Source organism: Anser anser (assembly GCF_964211835.1).
Source record: "Anser anser genome assembly, chromosome: 2".
Lineage (NCBI taxonomy): Eukaryota > Metazoa > Chordata > Aves > Anseriformes > Anatidae > Anser > Anser anser.
Genome location: NC_139721.1, coordinates 160,476,068 through 160,494,022, shown reverse-complemented (window position 1 = coordinate 160,494,022; position 17,955 = coordinate 160,476,068).

The window sequence follows — 17,955 nt, the reverse complement described above, 5'->3', positions numbered from 1 at the left end:
ATGAGGAAAGGATGAGTAGAAGTGAAAATATCACCCACTGTGCAAAATGCGTTCACTCCAAAGGAAACAGAGGTCATTGCAAGGGAGGTAAGTAGACAGGACAAAAAAGAAGCCAAAATAGATTTGAGTGTATTTTTCTGGGCATATCTAGAAATTACTAAAGAGCAGGGGGGTTCTGGAGTGATTTATCGGAATGATAATTTCAGCCCCTCTCTTTGGCTTCACACCACTCCCCAGGCCCTCCCAGCAGTCTGTCATTATGGTTATCAAGCATTTATCACCTGGGCTGTGGGATCAGGGCAATAGCTGTCCCCATCTGAGCCAGGGAGGGACTGGCAATGAGGGACAGTGATAGAGCTGCGTGGTGGGATGGGAAAGTTCCTCAGCACAGGGGGAGCAATAGGGCTCCAAAACAGCTCTCAGAAGCCCTCCTCTCTAGATTAAGCATGGGATGACCAAAAGTACTGCCTATCACCTGGGGGATGGTTGGTAATGCCATAAGACAGGTAAAGCTCTGTACCTTACCTTGCTAGCAGGCTCCACTGCCCAGACCATTTCAGCAGGTGAGTGTCTGTTGTAGCCCTAGGACAAGCCAGATCTGTCCCTATAATCTCACTGCTCAGATATTTCACTCTCTGTATACTGTAAGAATGTCAGGGTCTGGTTACATGCGGTGACGCATATCTGAGCCATAAGGCCATCAGACAATACAAGTCTTCAGGCTATGCGTGCACAAAATGAAGAGGGAGGAAAGGGGATTTCAACAGGACAAAGAGTAAAAGGAGGAGTCTGAGCAATTAATAAATTTGCTATAGTGCAGAAAAGGAGGGAGAAAGGAGGGCTAGCATTTGAAAATACCTGTGGATGAAAGTTATGAAAGTGTTAGTGGTGACCTGAAGTACATCTTAAGGATTCAGCATGTATCAAAAGAGAGCCTAAGTTTGAGGCAGTGATTTCTTCAGCACAGTTTTTTCTCATTTCCAGTGGTGCAGAGCAGGGTCCTGGAACATTTTCTGTTGGTGGTTTGGTTGGTTTTATTAGCAGTTACTATCAACAGCAGTGAAAAACCAAGGAACTGTGTCCAGAATTTGATAGGACCTAGATGGCTGTTGAGCCTCTGTGATATTTCATACTGGAATTTTTTATTTTTTTATTTTTTCAGGAAGAAATGGAAATATTACATGGGAATAAAATGATTTTGATAAGCCTTTGTTCAAAGAGAAAATAAATGCTTTAGGATGAAAATTTCCTTCTCTGGCATGTAAGGGTGGAATGATTCATGACATTTGAGTGAACTGAGGTAGAGAGGATAAGGAAGCAAATTAACTTCTTGGTAAAGTTTGTAGTATTTTTTAAGTTACAGAATTCTCTTCAAAGCTGAAGTCAGATCTCACATATATTGATGTCTTCCAGTCTTCCTCTCTGTGGATGAATGCACCAGTATAAACTCATCTATAAACACAGACAGCTAACTAATAACTTGATTTCATCACTTTAGTCTGACAGAAGCTTCAAGAATCTCGCTTAGAGTCCCAACACCCCATCAAGTCTGATGGCAAGTGAGAAAACAGAGGTCCTGGCTTGAGATCTGAGAGCTGGGTATGATCACCTACACAGTGATCTACCACCAAATGCTGTAAAATTATTCTGCATTCTCATTCCTTGATCACATTCTTGCTTCTCAGCACAGAAAACTCACTCTTTAACTGTTTTTCCCTTGGTTTACATTCATGCGAATTAAACAAAATAAACCAAAGCAAATCAGCCCTGACTAGCTTTGGGTTTACTCCCTCTCTGCAAGACACACACCAGGGCTTTTCTTACAGCATAGCCAAAACCAAAGAACAATTAGACACCAGGTTCCCTTTTAAACTAAAAACTCCCATCCAGGTTGTGGATTCTGCTCCAAACCAGACAGTGAATCCATCAAGCAGTAGATAAATGCGTTCAGTGTCATGGGACTGGGATGCACAGCTCCTTAGCTAGTGTAAATCACCGTCACCCTATGGACTTTGAGATCTTCACCTGATGGACTTCTTGTTCAGGATCTGAGCATTCTACTTTTTAGCCTAGGCAGGAAAAGCATATTTGTTATTCCAAGGGGTAGGGTTTTCTTTTTCTTTTTTTTTTTTTCTTTTCTTTGTATTTTTTTTTCCCCCCTGGATTTGCAACGGCCAGTAAGGAACAAAGAAAGGCTGGAGAAGCTCATTGCCTTGCTAATCTGTGGTCTGCAACAAGAGCTGTGGAAAGGGTTCTTGAAGGAAAACCAAACTGGCTTCGGGAGCAAGCCAAACCCAAGTGTTTGGGAGGGATCTGGGAGAGAGGATGAAGCATGGGGAGGGGGAGAGGTAAAGGAGGGTAATAAGAGCTGTGTGTGGTACTTCCACATAGAAAAAAACAAAACATCTTGAAGACGGGTTTGGGATTCCTTCCTTTGGAAATAGTTGAAAAAAGAAGCAGAACACGGTATTTAAGAAGAGGTTAGAAATGTTTAAAAACAGAACAAAACAAAACAAAACACATAGGAGAAAAAAAACACGTTCTTGAGGGTTTCTCTCCCATCAGCACTCCCATTCCAGAAAAGCACACTGAGTAAGGCTACGTGATCAATGAATGCATCCTGACCCCAAACGCACCACAAGAATAATAGATCTTACATTGCACTTTCCTTTAGTAGAGTTCAGAACTCTTTATGGGAAAAGTTGTGTTTTCCACAAAAAAATGTTTTCCAACAGGAACTGGAACCAGGAAAAAAAAAAAAAAAAAACTTTTAGAAATTTTCCATCCAAAAAACATAAAATCTAGAGGGAAAAACCATTTAGGGGAAAAAAATTTTGTTTAAAACCAAAACATTTTACTTCTAAGAGGAAAGCCAAAGCGTGGGTAGGTTAAAGTGGCTTGTCCAGAAACCCACTCGGGACTTGCACCTAGATCTCCTAAGCCACAAGCCAGTCTGCCTTCATTTAAACTGCAATGTCAACAGAGATTTCAGGCAAACATCGAAAAATGAGTGCAGTATTACCGGCAGAAACGCCAGGTTATAAACCAGCCTCTTTAGAGATCTCCATGCCCACACACGTACTATTCATCACTGGTGAATAACAGAAAAGCAAGGCAGGCTGTTCCCAGAGAGACCATTTACCCCTGTTATCCCCCTGTAATAACCAACCCACTAAAAGTGCATGCAGCACTCCTTGCACAATCTGCTCATCTGCTGTGTATAATATCACACGTGCTATGTACATAAGGTCAAGCTGAACAGGCACAAGCCATTCCCAAGGCTCTGAAATTCCTGCGTGCTCCACTCGGGCAACTTCTGTGAGTGAATTCCCCTGAATGACAGTGAGTTTCAGCCTCTCCAAAACCTAAAGATTTTCTCCTAAGCAAACAGCATGTTAATCCTGCATGGAGTTTTTACAGAGCACACAGATCATGTCACGTATGGAGACTCTCAAGATGTCATCTGCCACTTAAGAGGTACTAAGAGAGCCAAGAATAGCAGAAACCCAGAGCAGTGCATACCCTTGGGTGCTCTACAGCTGTGCTTGAGTCTGGAAGACATGTAATTTTCACACCATTTCTCACCAACCTACATTCAGTCAACTCCATTTTTCCCAGCTCTGTGGTCTAAACACACAAATCTCCAATTTTCACTTCGTTTTCTTGTTCAAAAGAGCTGGCAGTGCCCATTCACAAAACACTTTCAGTCCACTGCATTTCGGTGCTCTGATTTACATTGGCTTCTGGAATTGGCTCCCCTATTTAAAAACTAATTCACTAAGCAAAGAGAGGAGAAACAAGAGGAGAGGAGAGGAGAGGAGAGGAGAGGAGAGGAGAGGAGAGGAGAGGAGAGGAGAGGAGAGGAGAGGAGAGGAGAGGAGAGGAGAGGAGAGGAGAGGAGAGGAGAGGAGAGGAGAGGAGAGGAGAGGAGAGGAGAGGAGAGGAGAGGAGAGGAGAGGAGAGGAGAGGAGAGGAGAGGAGAGGAGAGGAGAGGAGAGGAGAGGAGAGGAGAGATTCTACATGGATGGACTGATCAACAGATTGGTTCATGGTTTCATTGCACAACATTTGGGAGCGAGAATGAGCTGTGACACTGAGACCTGCAGATAAGAGATACCACAGAAAATCTGTCACTGTTCACCTTCTTCCTGCCTCTTTGCCTCCTCTGTTTGTGGGTGAAGAATTTACAACCCTAAGCCCTAGCCTTACCCATCTCTCTAAGTTAACCATACACACTCCTCCAGTCAATAGAAGTAGGCAGGCATTGCCAGGGAGATATTTCATCCCAAGAAAAGGAGGAGGAATTAATTATTTGGGAGGTAAATATGCAAGTTGGCTATTGAGAATCATTAGCCAACGTACACACAGTGAGCAGCACATCAGGTTCTTATCTCAGCTGGAACCAGCCACATATCATAAATTCCTTCTGCATAAATGAAGCAAATCTGTTCCAGATGAACAAGGAGACTGTCATGAATTTCACACCTCAAAACTGTGTTAGGTGTAACCAATCTAAACTGTCATCAAACTTGAGGGTAGAGGATACAGAAAATACTTTGTAAGGTGATTTATTTATTTATTTATTTATTATGACTGTGGAAAATAGAACAGAAATGTTAGACCTGCAATAAGACCTGGGGAGGGAAAAATAAAAAAAAAAAAAAAAAATTGGTCTTCATATAAGCATGTTGTTGGGTTGTGTTACAGGCATGTAGCCATACCCCTGGTGTGTGATCCTGCTAACTAGATCCAATCTCCAGGGCTTTCAAAACAAATTGTGCTTAGGTCTTTAAGCTTGACTTTTTGTCTTGAGACCAAAGAGAGCTGGGCACTCACTTTTAATGAAAGCCCTTTCTAGGCCTCTTGTGGACCTTTGGAAATCCTATGTTTCTACTTCTCCTGTGCTCTCAAGATAGCTAGAGTCCAGCTCTACATACAGTGCTGAAACAGTGTGACAACAGAAAGGTTAACACAATACCTGAGGCATGCTTTCAACATTCAAAGCAATTAAAAGTTGGAACTTCTGTGTGATTTACTGGCAGATGTGGTGCTCAGAGAAATTTCACCCTTTTCCAGTCCAATGGCCAATAACTCATTGCATTCAAATCCTCTCAGGTCCAAGAATTTCAGAGATCAGTTTCTTGGTGCATTTATTTGTGGTTTTGTTTTTCTGTTGCTTTTGTTTGTTTGTTTGTTTGTTTGTTTTTTGTTGTTGAGAAGCATGAAGTTAATGTACCTTTCTCTGGCAGCTAAAATGCTTACGATTTCTGGAGCCCTCTGTGCACACACGGGATGGGGATCTGTTATTTCTGGAGTAGGAGAATTGGCTGAGAGACTGCACACAAAGTCTTGTGGCTGTCTTAGCAAGACACTTCGCAAAAGAGGTCTCACCTGCTACCCTAGAGATCCCTGCCGAAGTCAGTGGGACAGCATCTGTTGCATCAATAGAAATCAAGATATAAAATAAATGGACTTCAAGATCCAGAGAACTGGAAGAGGCTGCCCAGAGAGGTTGTGGAGTCTCCTTCTTTGAAGATATTCAAAACCCACCTGGATGCCATCCTGTGCAATGTGCAGTGTGGGCAGGGGGGTTGGACCAGATGATCTCTGGAGGCCCCTTCCAACCTCAGCCATTCTGTGTGTCTATCCATAAAGCAATATGGCATGTGTTGGCTACCACAAGGATGAATGGGGTACACATGAAGAGTAATATCTCGCGAGATGAGGTCCCAGTGATATGAATTTAAAAATTCCACTAATTGAAATGGGGATCAGACTTGCTTTCAGGGGAAAATAAAATAAAATAAAAAATAAAAAAATATTAGCTTTTCTTAGAATATACATCATTAAAAATAATAATAATAATTTAAAAAATAAAGAAATGTGCCAAAGGCATAGGAAAAAAATAAAGAAACAACAAAATTAATCTATCCACATATGTACTTTACTCTAAACCTTGAAAAAAACCTTGGGAGAAAAAAAAAAGTTTTTGGCTTGGATTGAACTGAGTTGAATATGAAGACCAAAACCAGTCACTAATTAATGGTGTCTGGTTTTCTGGTATTTATGCACCATAAAAATTAATAAGGGACTTCTCTGGGAAAATAAATGGTTAGCTAGAAAGCCAATTTTGGCCTTTGTTTTTTTCGGTTAGTCATAGCTGCTCCGTGAGATTCCTTGAAACTTCAAGCTGGTTACTTCCCAGGAACTTTTAGTGATTTACCAAAGCCAAATTTTCAAACAAGGAATTGATGCAATCTCCCTGATATCAGCATACAGGGACTGGGTGTAAAATTTAACTGTTCATGCTGACTCCCAGACATCGTTTTTTCTAGCTACACATAAGCAGAAAATGCGTGCAAATGCTTTTAAAAAGATACAGGTATTTTTACATGCATCCATATATATCATTTCCTGGATATGAAGACTTAGACACCAACCCCTCTATTCTTAACTGTGGTAACCACCTGAAGTAGTCACATAGAGGTAAACATTTTTTTTATTATTATTTTCTGTATGGGAAGATCAAAGGTAGGGAACATTTAGACTGAGCGGTGGGGTATGGTGCAAATCCCTGCACTAATACTAACTTCCAGCTGGTCTGATATAATGCAGTCTGGCACTACGTGGAGATACCAGGTTAGTCCTTTCAACAAAATACTGCATGTGTACGGAATTAAATATTGTATGTAAGCTGAAAAACTCTACCTTCCAGTAGGTTTAGCTGGTTCAGAGCTATGGAAGCAATAAAAGAAGGCTACTCAGACAGCAAACAGCAGCTTTAAAGCATAAACACATTTTGCTTGGGCCTCACCAAAGCTGTGGATATCTGATATTTCCCGCCTTTCTGGTGGAGTTCCCATACTCCTTATCAGCTCCCAGTCTCTCGAGAGGCAAATCCATTGCACCACTGCCATCCCCACCCGTGGAAGCAACGTATAGCAGCCTGGGTGGCCTGGCAGAGGAGAGCACATTGCTTTCTGCTGAGCAGGCCAGCAGAGCTCAGTGAAACAACTTGGTGGACATGCAGAAAAGAAACCCAGGAGCTCATTTACAGGTCTACATGAGAAAGAGCAGCACTAACACATCCTTGCATAACAACTGGGAGCTTCAGATGGAAGCTCCCAAGCCAAATCTTCAGCTGCTGTAAACCAGGATAGTTTTTGACATTGACAGAGCTCTGCTAATTGACATCAGCTGAGGATCTGGCCCGCCTCTTCTTTTCTTTTCTTTGCAGTTTTGCTGGAGTCTGTAACTTGAGCTTTTCCCATTAATGAACCCATTTCCTGCAACAGCACAGCATCGGAGAAGGAGTCCTGTTTGGGCATTTCTAGGCAGCGAGGTCTTCTTTGAGTCCTGTGGAGAGCTGCAGGTGTTTGGCTTTGGATGAAAGGAGGAACTAACAATGCTGGTTTATTCCTGACATTAGTCCTGATATTTTGCTGAAGTATTCCAGTGATGTCAGAGCCAAACCTTAGGAAAAAAAATATGTATGTAGTACACAGGGTTGGGACCAGTGGATGGATTAAAAAGACATGATTATTTTGATTAACTTGATTTAGAGCACCAGTGGTGCTGAATCATGTTCAGCCAAAGAAATATCACAGAGACAAAATTTACTTCTCTATACTCAGAAAAGAGGGAGAGGTGGAAGGCTGGAGGAGAGAAAGGAAAGAAAAATTACTCTGAATCAAAAGACGAAAATATTCACCAGTTCAAAACTTTCTTCTTTTAATGATGCTTTTTCTTAGAAGATGACCACAAAACACAGAGATGTGTAATCCGTTAAGAGTGTAGACTTCTGGACAAAATAATCTGAATTTAGTTAACCCACCAGCCTGCTTCTTACTTAGTGGGCTCTGGCTGAGGAGGAGATAGGCTTTTGCTTGATTCCCTCGGATTAGGTGAATGTACCACAGGCTTTCTGGGTGGTATCTAATAACCTTTGCTAGTAGATTTTCACCCTGGTTCTCTATTGATGCTTTCTTCATTCAGCTCTTCCCATATTCCTCAAAGGCTGGAAATGTTGAAAAAAAAAAAGAAAAAAACTTTTTTACAAGACACAGCTGAATGGAGAGAGCTTTTGAAAGTGTGGCTTGAGCCACAGCAATGTAAAGCATCTTTGAAGAAAGAGTGAGTTTCTCAAAGTATTAGCACAGAGCAATGAAAGGATGCAGATCTTGCCTTATCCCTTGTTCCTCTCCTTTGAAACAGGGAGGACAACACCAAACTACATCACAGAACCATTAAAAAATGGCATTCACATATAAAAATTGAGGGTCTGACTGGAAGGTAACATGGAAATACCAAGCAAAGGCTTAGCTGTCACAGCATGAGCACCCTCAGACTGTCACCCTTCCTCCAGAAGCTGCTGCGTTGGGGCTGTGCCTCATCTTGGATATGGGAGGTCTACGATCAAGCTTCTATATGTCCTTGGTCAGGCTTAAAGTCATCAGGTCTTTGGTTGTTCTGGCATGTGCCTGCATATCTCTGTTATTTTGTGACAAATGCTCTGGGAGTTCACATTTGTTCACATTTGTCTTAATGCACAGTAAGAAAATATATGAAAGCTCAAAAACCAGTAGCATATGTATGGTACTTGAAAGAAAAATTGTTTCCCGATCATGCTATTTACACTTAGTCTCTGCTTTCATTTAGACACAGAATCACACAAAACATTCAGGCCAGGTCTTGATGACACAAAGCTGGAAGAAAAGTTGTGCCTATGGTTCTGTTTCTGCTGAGTTTTTTGTGCACTGAGCAGAGCTCAGTCTGTATCAGGTTATTTTTACACCAGAAAGCTGTAATATCACTGATGGAGCATAAGCACACCTAGCTTTGATAAAAAGATGAGTATAACTACCTACTTTATTAAACACGTATTTGTTTGTTTTAATGGAAAAAATGGGCTATGCAGTCAGGATAAATATACACATTCTTTTTTCGATTCTTTCAATTAAAGAAATGTTGGGGCTGGGTTTTTACACAAATGAAAGAGGAGGTTTTACACCTACTCTGGAAATAAATTTTTATCTCTTTGGTTAAAGTTTTAGTTAAAGATGATTTCCCCATCAAAAATATTTTCTTCTGGTCAAAGAGATTGTTTGTATTCAAACAAACAGTGACCCTTAAACACAACAAGCCCTGAACAGAAGAGTTTGGTGAGGAAATGTGGGCCAATACATACATCTATATGTCCCAAGACCTGGTTTCTACAATGAAACCAGTCCTTGGCACTCTCATATCTCCAGAGTGAGAGGACACCCAGCAAAGCCCCCCCACTGCTACATCCCAGCTCTGGTAGGGGTGATGAATTAAGGGGGAAAGTGGAAAGGATAGATCAACAGGGAGTGAAGGCTGGGATTGCATGCAGAGAAACTCTAGGAAAATCTCACACTGGAAGCTCATCCTAGTCCCAGGCATCTGGCTGTGGGATCTTCATCAAATTCATCCTTACATTCTGCCCTGTATTTCCACCTGTTTTGGGGACCAAGAGGGGCCAGCCTCACCCCACCTTGGAATGAACACAGAAAAACATCCAGATCCTCCTGTTTTCAAGAGCCATTTGAGATCCAGTGTTATTCCTCACCTGAGATACAGTAATGTTCCAAATGACTGGACACCTTACTGGACTAAATTAGCCTGTAGAATACACAGAGGCTGAGGAGCAACACGTATGGGCACAAACCTTGCAAGCTGGTCCCAAAACCACACTTGAACATGAGGCTCTTTGGAGATGAAGCATAGCTTGCAGTTCCTATTAGGTACCATGGGAAAGAGGTCTTCTACATTAAGGTTTTTCCCAGAAAGGCTACAACTATTCCAAAAGTCCTGTGCATTACCCAGGCATTAAACCACCCACAAACTGAGCCCCAGAGGGTACGGAATTAACTGCTCGTTTCCCAGAACCCTCAGGCAGTTTGTCACAGGCTAATAAAAAGAATAACTGATCATGGGGGAAAGTCATAATTAGACTTACAAAATGTACCCTAGACTTTGTGTTTTGTTTCAAATATCAGTACCACCAAAGAAGGAATATTTTGTGTTTCTACAATTTCCTGAATAAAATTGAGAGGAAATCATAAAATGCAAAAAAACACCCACAAATGAAAAGTCCTTATCTTGACGTGAAAATATTATTCAGAATCTCTGTGGATTGTTTTGCTAATTTCCAAAATGGATGATCAAATACAGAGTGATCCTTCTTTGGCTGCCAATATTTTTAATAGGCATCTTAGTCAATGTTAGTACAGCTGTCCTTTCAAATCAACTCTTCTGATGACTCACACTTGGATTCAGAGATTTCCCGAGGTTTTATCTGCTCTCCTAATGCTCTTGGTGGACCCGTCCTTGAATCCTGTCACATGAGAGAGCAGAAGGTGTCTCCTCATCCAAAACATACAACCAACTGGGCAACAAAAAGGACACACACAATTAAAAGACGTAGGAAAATAATTAAAAAAAAAAAAGGGGGGGTGGGTAGAAAAAAAAAAAAAACAGCAGGGTCATTTCATGCTCCTGCAGATCGGCATTTATATATAAAGCTCTTGGAACACCATTTCTGCAACCACCCTCCAGCCTTACTCATGGCGAGTTCACATCACCTGTTTCCCCTTTGAGTCGACATTTCCAAGGACTTTGGCTTTCTGACATGCAGTTGGAAAATTAAAAGGCAAGAAAGTCTTCACATTCTGAAGAAAACACGGCTGCTTGCAAAGCCCTGGGGAAATGTCAACAGCCAACGGAAACGAAGAAGAGGAAGCCATGAGACACTATCCCTACTGTAGAAAACAACCAACAAATTAATATTCATTTGAGGAATTTTATTTTACCCTGATTAAACTTTTACCATGTCAATTCAACTGAAGATTGGAGGGGATTCAATAATGGGGTTCTGGAGGGGGGAAAAACATTCTCCTATAAATGCTCATTCTTCAGGTGGAAAAGTGTTTTGTGGCCCAAAGTCAACGTGTAACATGAGATATGTTTTGTGTAGATAACTGCAGTTCTGTTACTGCCCGGATTGGTCTTGGTCCTCCTGAAAATAAATAAATTAATAAATAAATGGAGAAGTCTCTGGGCTGAATAGTTTAATTTTGAAGCCTCCAGTAGCTTGAAATATCTCCAAACCTATTAAACCCTGAAACCAAAATAAACATTTTGTCCTCCCTTCATGGAAGCATAAAGAATGTCTTAAGTCAACTCATCCACTTGCCTGCCAATACCAAATTGCTCTCAAGAACATATTCTCCAGGGCTTTGTCAAATCAGTTTTAGCATTCCTCAAGCAATGGGGGGTTCTACCATGTTCCTGGAAAGTCTATTCCACAATCTGTTCCCATATCCTTTCTAAAAAGCACCATAAAGTGCCTGTTACCTGCAAGCACCATAGCTGGAGAGAACTTGAATTTTCCATTCTGTGGTAAACCCCTTGTTTTCAAATAACTTTCCAGTCTGAATCCAAAGGAAATCAAAATATTTTCAAAATTTCCTACTAAAGACAACTTTGAGAAAAAAGGACAATTTCTGACAAAAATGCTCATCTCAATAAAGATAAATTTTCAGGCTGAGTTCAAGTTTTATTTTTTGTATACAACTAATATGCTACAGCATCTAAAATTAAAAATGGAAATGAAGATGCAGTATGAAATTCAAAAACAAAACTTTTTTTTTTCTTTTTAATTAAAGTTCATTAGAATTAACATTTGCAAACCATTTCAGTTCTATCAAATTGGCTTCATCCAACAGGAAAACATTCCTTCAGAAAATTTCCCACTGGCTCTCAGACAGGTCTATGCAATATCAAGGTCAAAAGGAGTACTTTTTGTTTCTGCTGTCCAAGAATTTGAACTGCTCGTTTATGTTTTTCTCAGAAGTTGCATTTCACAAAAGATGATTATAATGCAGTTGAAGGATTCCTTTTAAATTGAACGAGTTTCATTATTTCATTTGGTGTATTTAGGAGCAGTTCAGGCCAAATTCAAATGGTCCTTAGGTAGAGATGATTCTTTTTCTTTTCTCATAACTTCAATTCTTGTACCCTTGGATTTTCCAGACATGTTTATTTACTTAAGTACCTAAATTTTCCTTACGTTTAACAAAGTTTCAATACATAACTCAAGCTATTCTTGAACTTAAAATTAGGTCTAGGCTTGATGTGACTTGACAAATACAGGAGGAGTCTTTCCCAAGGAACACTGTCAGAACTGGAGTCAGGTCCTGGATACCATCCTTCTGCTCTCAAAATCATGTGGGCATATCCCTAATTATACACATAACCCCTGTCTGTCAAACCCCAATCATCCAGGCTCCGTTTTGCTCCCGACCTAAAGCCTTACTGCATACTTCTTTCCACCAAAGCCCCCCAGCGTTGATTAATAATTGTTTGCAGAGGGAAGCTGTTTGCACTATCAGCTGTTTATTATTGATTAAGAAGCGCTCTGCAAGGAAAGACTGGGTGGCTCCAGCTCTGGGTAGTGCCAATGAAAATAAAGCTAATATTAGTGGTCCTCAGCTTCTTTGCTGGGGCTAAGAAAAAGGCAGTATTGTGGGTGAGACTGCTCAGCAAGATGTCGATCTCTGCTGGTTACCTAACAACAATAATAAGCATTGGGTAAATAGATGGGATACTTGCACAGGGAACCAACAAGGGAATTAAAAATGAGTAAAAGAAGAAGGGTGGGGGGGGGGAAGGAAAGCGTTAGACTTTCCAGCTTTTTGAGAGAACAAGGTTTTATCCTCAGTAGGGGGAAAAACAGATTTACTAAACACAGTGACCTCACTTGTTTGCACAGCATTCGGTAACGTGTATTTTATTACCTATGCTACCTCCATGCTAGCTTGCAAAGCCTTTCCAGCAGCCTTGTGAAGGATGCAGAGCATATGGAAAAGAAATAAACCAGCCTGAGGAAGGAATGGCATGGCTGGGTGAAACAAAAAATACAGCACAGAAACTCACTGGTTGGGTGTGAATAAAACTGGGTGGGTGAGGACCTTGGGAGAAAACATTTGTCTCCTCTGCCAAAATGTCAGCTCCCCAGCGAGGATTATCATACCAGCAACAGGAGGTGCAAGCTGTGGTGAGCTCAGATCTCCTCCATGCAATACATGCGCCATGGACACACTTAGCATTGACAGATGGAGAAGGTGCATTAATAGGAAGGGGCCCGGACCAAGCTGCAGGGTGAGAAGGTCTTATTGGAGAGGTTCCTCTGGGGGCTCAGCTTCTGCCTGCAGCACAGCTCCTGCTCTGGGAGCAACTACTCTGGACCCAGCCAGTACTGAGTACGGGTGAGGCCAATCAGCCCTGCTTGGTGTGAGCACAAAAATGGGGGTTAGGCCATTGCACGGTGCTGAAAATGTCACACAAAGGCCTGACTGCCAGCTCACATGAAGTAACGCTTGTTATTTTTGGTGAAGGACGTACCACTTTATATGCAAACAGAGGAGAAAGTCACAAAGCACAGTTTAGTTGAAATCAAAATTGGGCTTTTTTATGACTGCAAAATTTGGACCCTTGACTGTGGCCTTGAGATATGGTCATAACACGTGAAACAGGAAAACTGTGATCTGCAGCCCAGAGACAACTCCCAGGAAGCCCCAAAACCATCTCTTAGAGCCCAGCTCTGCCTCAGAGGTCTCTTTTTCCAGCTTTTTGTACTGAGAGTATCTGCGAGCTGGAAGGAAGCAAATGAGTCTCTGAACTGAACATTAAAGTTCAACAGCATTAAAAAATACAACAAAAGGAAAGCAAATCCTGCTGGAATAAAAATAACAATAAAAAAAAGAAAGAAAGAAAGAAAGAAAGAAAGAAACAGGGAGGGGAAACATTTACTATAAGGTGAAGGTAAGAGAACTCAGGGTCAGTCCAGTTTAAAAACATAAAAACAAGCCAACAAGTCACTTTGTTTTATCCCATGTGTTACAAGAGCAGAAACTCCTCCTGCTCTTGGAGCAAAGATCACACGGGAACCAGTTCAGACAAGAAATCACCTATGCTGTTATCCCGTATTGGGCCCAAAGTAAACACAGGAGAAGCAAATTTGTAGCAGGTGGGCTGTTGGACCTTGTGTGGAAGACACAAATGGCATTTGAGGTCACCCCTGTCTGGAAACAGGCCACCAAATGACCTGTGCATCACTTCTTCATCAGCTGGTGAACCCACCACAGCTCCACCTAGACAGAATTGGAGGTTTGGCTGGGCAGAACGTGGATAAGAGTGGTTCTTTGAATGACCTCCAGTACCTGACTGCCTCAGCCATGCTTCCTTCATTTCCAGATCCTGACCTTGTGTAATTTATTTCCTGACCTTTGCTCTGTATCGCGACCACACCTCTTCTTTGCCTTCCCCTTTACTTTCTCCTTCCCTTATTTCTACAGGTTTAGTTTAACAAGACACCCACCTTCTTGCCCTGACCCTTAGTTTGGTTTCAGCCTTGGCTTCTCCAGCTCCTGGCCATGAAGGACCTTGACTGCAGCACCACATTCCCAACTGCAAATACTGGTCCAGCCTGTGGGGCGGCTTGCTTTTATCCATCCAGCAAACCCCTAAAGGCACATGCAAGCAATGGACACGTGCTCTGACCTGCTGCAGGTGAATTAGGTCCTTTTTGGGCTGTCAGTAGTCATGTTACAACAGTGCTAATTCATCTGATGAGCCTTGTTCAAGAGCAGTAGATAGTAGCACAGGTACAGCACTATGTTCACCTGGTAGAATGGCTTTGAGCTCTCAGCCTGTCACTGTTTGACCTTCCCAGCGTGTTACTGGGGCAGGCAGAAGTGAGCTGACTTCATCTGTGGAGACCTGGCAGGCCTCCTGCAACAGATATCCACTGCTGATAATGCACGTTAATTTAAGTCTCATTAAGGTTCCTCAACACCAAAAGCACAAAGCAGCGGTGCCTTAACATCTGCCACTGTGGTGGTGGAAGAAAGGAGAGGCACAGCAGGGGACTTTAAGTGGCTCCTATAAGATGTTAAGTGGGAGAAGCCGTCTCAGTGCCTACTGTGCTTACGAGCCTCTTGAAGATGGGAGAAGTGCGTCAGCAGGGCATTTCCACGCACCTCAGCTCAGGGCTGAAATAACAGAAGTGGTCAGCAGTGCTGCTGGCGTTACCCAAGCAGCTACCCAGGAAAGTGGGTAAGAGCTTCACAGGGACAACCTGAACCCAAACTTGCTCCCAGCAAGCCTGAGTGGGCAGTCCTGAGTTGGGAGGTGGCCACTGGCAGAAGCATGGAACCAACTTAGTAGTTGTGCATGAAATATAAATGCCAACAACAGCGTTGCATTAAATGTTCCTCCCAGTCAACAGTCAGCCATTGCAAGGTCTGGTGACCGGTCAGATTTACATCCTTTTTATTTTTATTTTTTGAAAACGAAATGACACATGATCCTCCCTCCCTTGATTTTCAGGAGGGAATTTCTCAGTGGAAGAGACATGAGATTCCTGGGCCGTGAGCTGGGTAAAATAACACACAAATAACCAAACCAAGAATCCTCTTTTCAGTTAGCCACAAGGATTGTGCAATCGTCCCGGGGTGTCGTCAGCTGGCCTGGTCCAAGGAGCTCTCTCCCAGCTCCACCTGGTGGCAAAAAGGGCATTTGGGCTTCTTGCTGTGGGCACCCGGCCAGGCTTTAAGACACGGGGAGTTCAGTTTGTGCTGCTGCCGTTTTGCATTCGTGCCCCTCCAGTCCTTATGGCATTGGCTTGCCTCCTCCTGCAAGGTGGGCACAGCCCGTCTCTCTGTAGGGAAGAAAACTCGGTCTCCTGCACGTGTGCATGGTGCTTGTGGTGTGGTGGGGCCATCCCAGCTGGCGGGAAGGCTCTTAATATCAAAGCAAAGGGTGCCTTGGGCTGGAAGCCAGGTAGAGCCCACAGCTGTCTGCAGTATTTGGCCTGGGGCTAAGGCACTTCTGATGGACAAAGATCATGGAGGACAGTTAAGAGGCTTCTCTGAGGGTGGTTAGAGCAGGGAAACCTTGCTTGCCATTTAGGAGGTCCAAGGCTGAACACAATTGCCCAGACATAGGCATCCCATGTCCTTTGAGGTGACCTATACTATCTCACCTGGTCTGCTTTCCTTTTGACACAAAGGAATAGAAGTTGCACTGCTACCTCATGCTGGTGAAGATACCTCAGCTCTCTCAGTGTATTTGACATGACCAAAACAACAAGGGATTGTAGAAAGACAAGACACTGATACAGACATCCCCAGATAGCATGATATTAGTTCAGGACCTTTCAAAGCCTTAAGCCTTTCAACGAGTCAGATGCCAATCTTGATCAAGACAGCTCGAGGATTTGGCCACCTTCTGGTCCAAAATACAGCTCATGGAGGCCTTACCACAAATTTCTCCAGCTACAGTAAGAACAGCAATTGCAGCATCGCTGGTTTGTTTTTTAGCTATGTTACCTTCCAAGAGATGGAAAGAAAAAGAGAACAAGAAAGAGAAAGAGGGAGAAAGAAAGAGAGGGGAAAAGAGAGAAAAGAAAGAGATCGATCAGTAACTCCAGACCAAATGCACAGCATCCCTCTCCTGGATGCAGGAATTAATTTTAGCTCTTCTTCAAATGCTGGAAACTCGATATTTAAAAAAATACAACAAAGTATATTTCTTGAGAAAACAGGGAGAAAAAAAAATGAAGTCTTCATTTTTTTTTTACCTAAATATTAAACATCTGATATCTAAACATCAAAAATAGTCAAGTGGCGAAAAGTTCTGATACTGGCTGATTGCTAATTAAGATGCGACAGACCCAGGCAGGTTATACTTTGACTTTTAACATGAAGGTGATTACAGATACTATTACTGTGATAAATTCTTGCTGAAAACATTCAGAAAGGCTCCTTGTTTCCTTCAGGGATCTTTCCCCAGCTTACGAGTACCAGGCCTGGCTTATACATGCCAGGAGCTGAGGTCACTGCTATGTGAAACATCAGGGTGTGAGATGTGAAGCCTTTGTAGGAAATTATAGAAGCTATAGAGGGCTAATGCTGGGTTTGTGAGCATTCTGAAGAAGCTGTATAGAGAAAATACAGCACAAGGAAGGGAAAAAAAAAAAAAAAAAAAAAAGAGGGTGTGGAGTGGGGGGGTGAGGAGGGAAAGCCATGCTGCTGACCCTTCCAAAACAGACTGCATCCTACTGGAATCCCACTTACTCTGCCCAAGTATATATTAAGCTAAAGCCGAATGGAGAGCAGCAAAGCAGATGTCCTCATCTAACCCCCGCCCAGCAGGATCTCCAGGGCAGCTCGCTGTGGCTCTGTGTCCTCCACCCACTTGAGCAGATCCCTTTGGGAAGGGAGAGGTGCCGATGTGAGCAGCAGAGGTCCTGAGGACACAACAGGAACGCTGAGTTTCGTTCTCTTGTGAGGCAGAGGACAGTGCTGATGGCATTTCCAGCCAAAAGAGGCAGTGCAAGAGCCACTTTGTCTCCCTTCATGCTGGAATTAGTCCATATGCTTAGAAATGACCAAGGTGAAGTCAGTAATTGCTCATTAATTCCAAAGCATTTTTGACACTAGTCAGAATTACTCTTATAACTCCAGCTGAATTAAAATTCAGGTGAGTGACAGGCTTGACAGAGTGTTTAGTGGGGAGTATTTAGCAAAAAGCTTTCATGTGTTGCTTACTCAGATTTTATGCTTTTCACAAGGGCAGTATTTTTTCTTCATAGTGATTAGGAATAGCTGTATATCACAGCATATGTTTTCTTCCATTAGTGATATCTACAGAAAATGTATCAGGCAGATGCTTTTAAATAGTGAACTAGCAGCCCTGTGAAAAGCAAGAATGTCCCCAAATGCCTATTTAGGAAGAGAGGAACAGAAAAAAAAAATGATGACACTTGTTAACCCAATTAAATATCTGATTTAAAAGAAACAATTCCCCAAATATCTTCAGTTCTAAACTCTTAAACAGTTAAATTGTAAGGTCTGTCAAACAGTTGCTTGC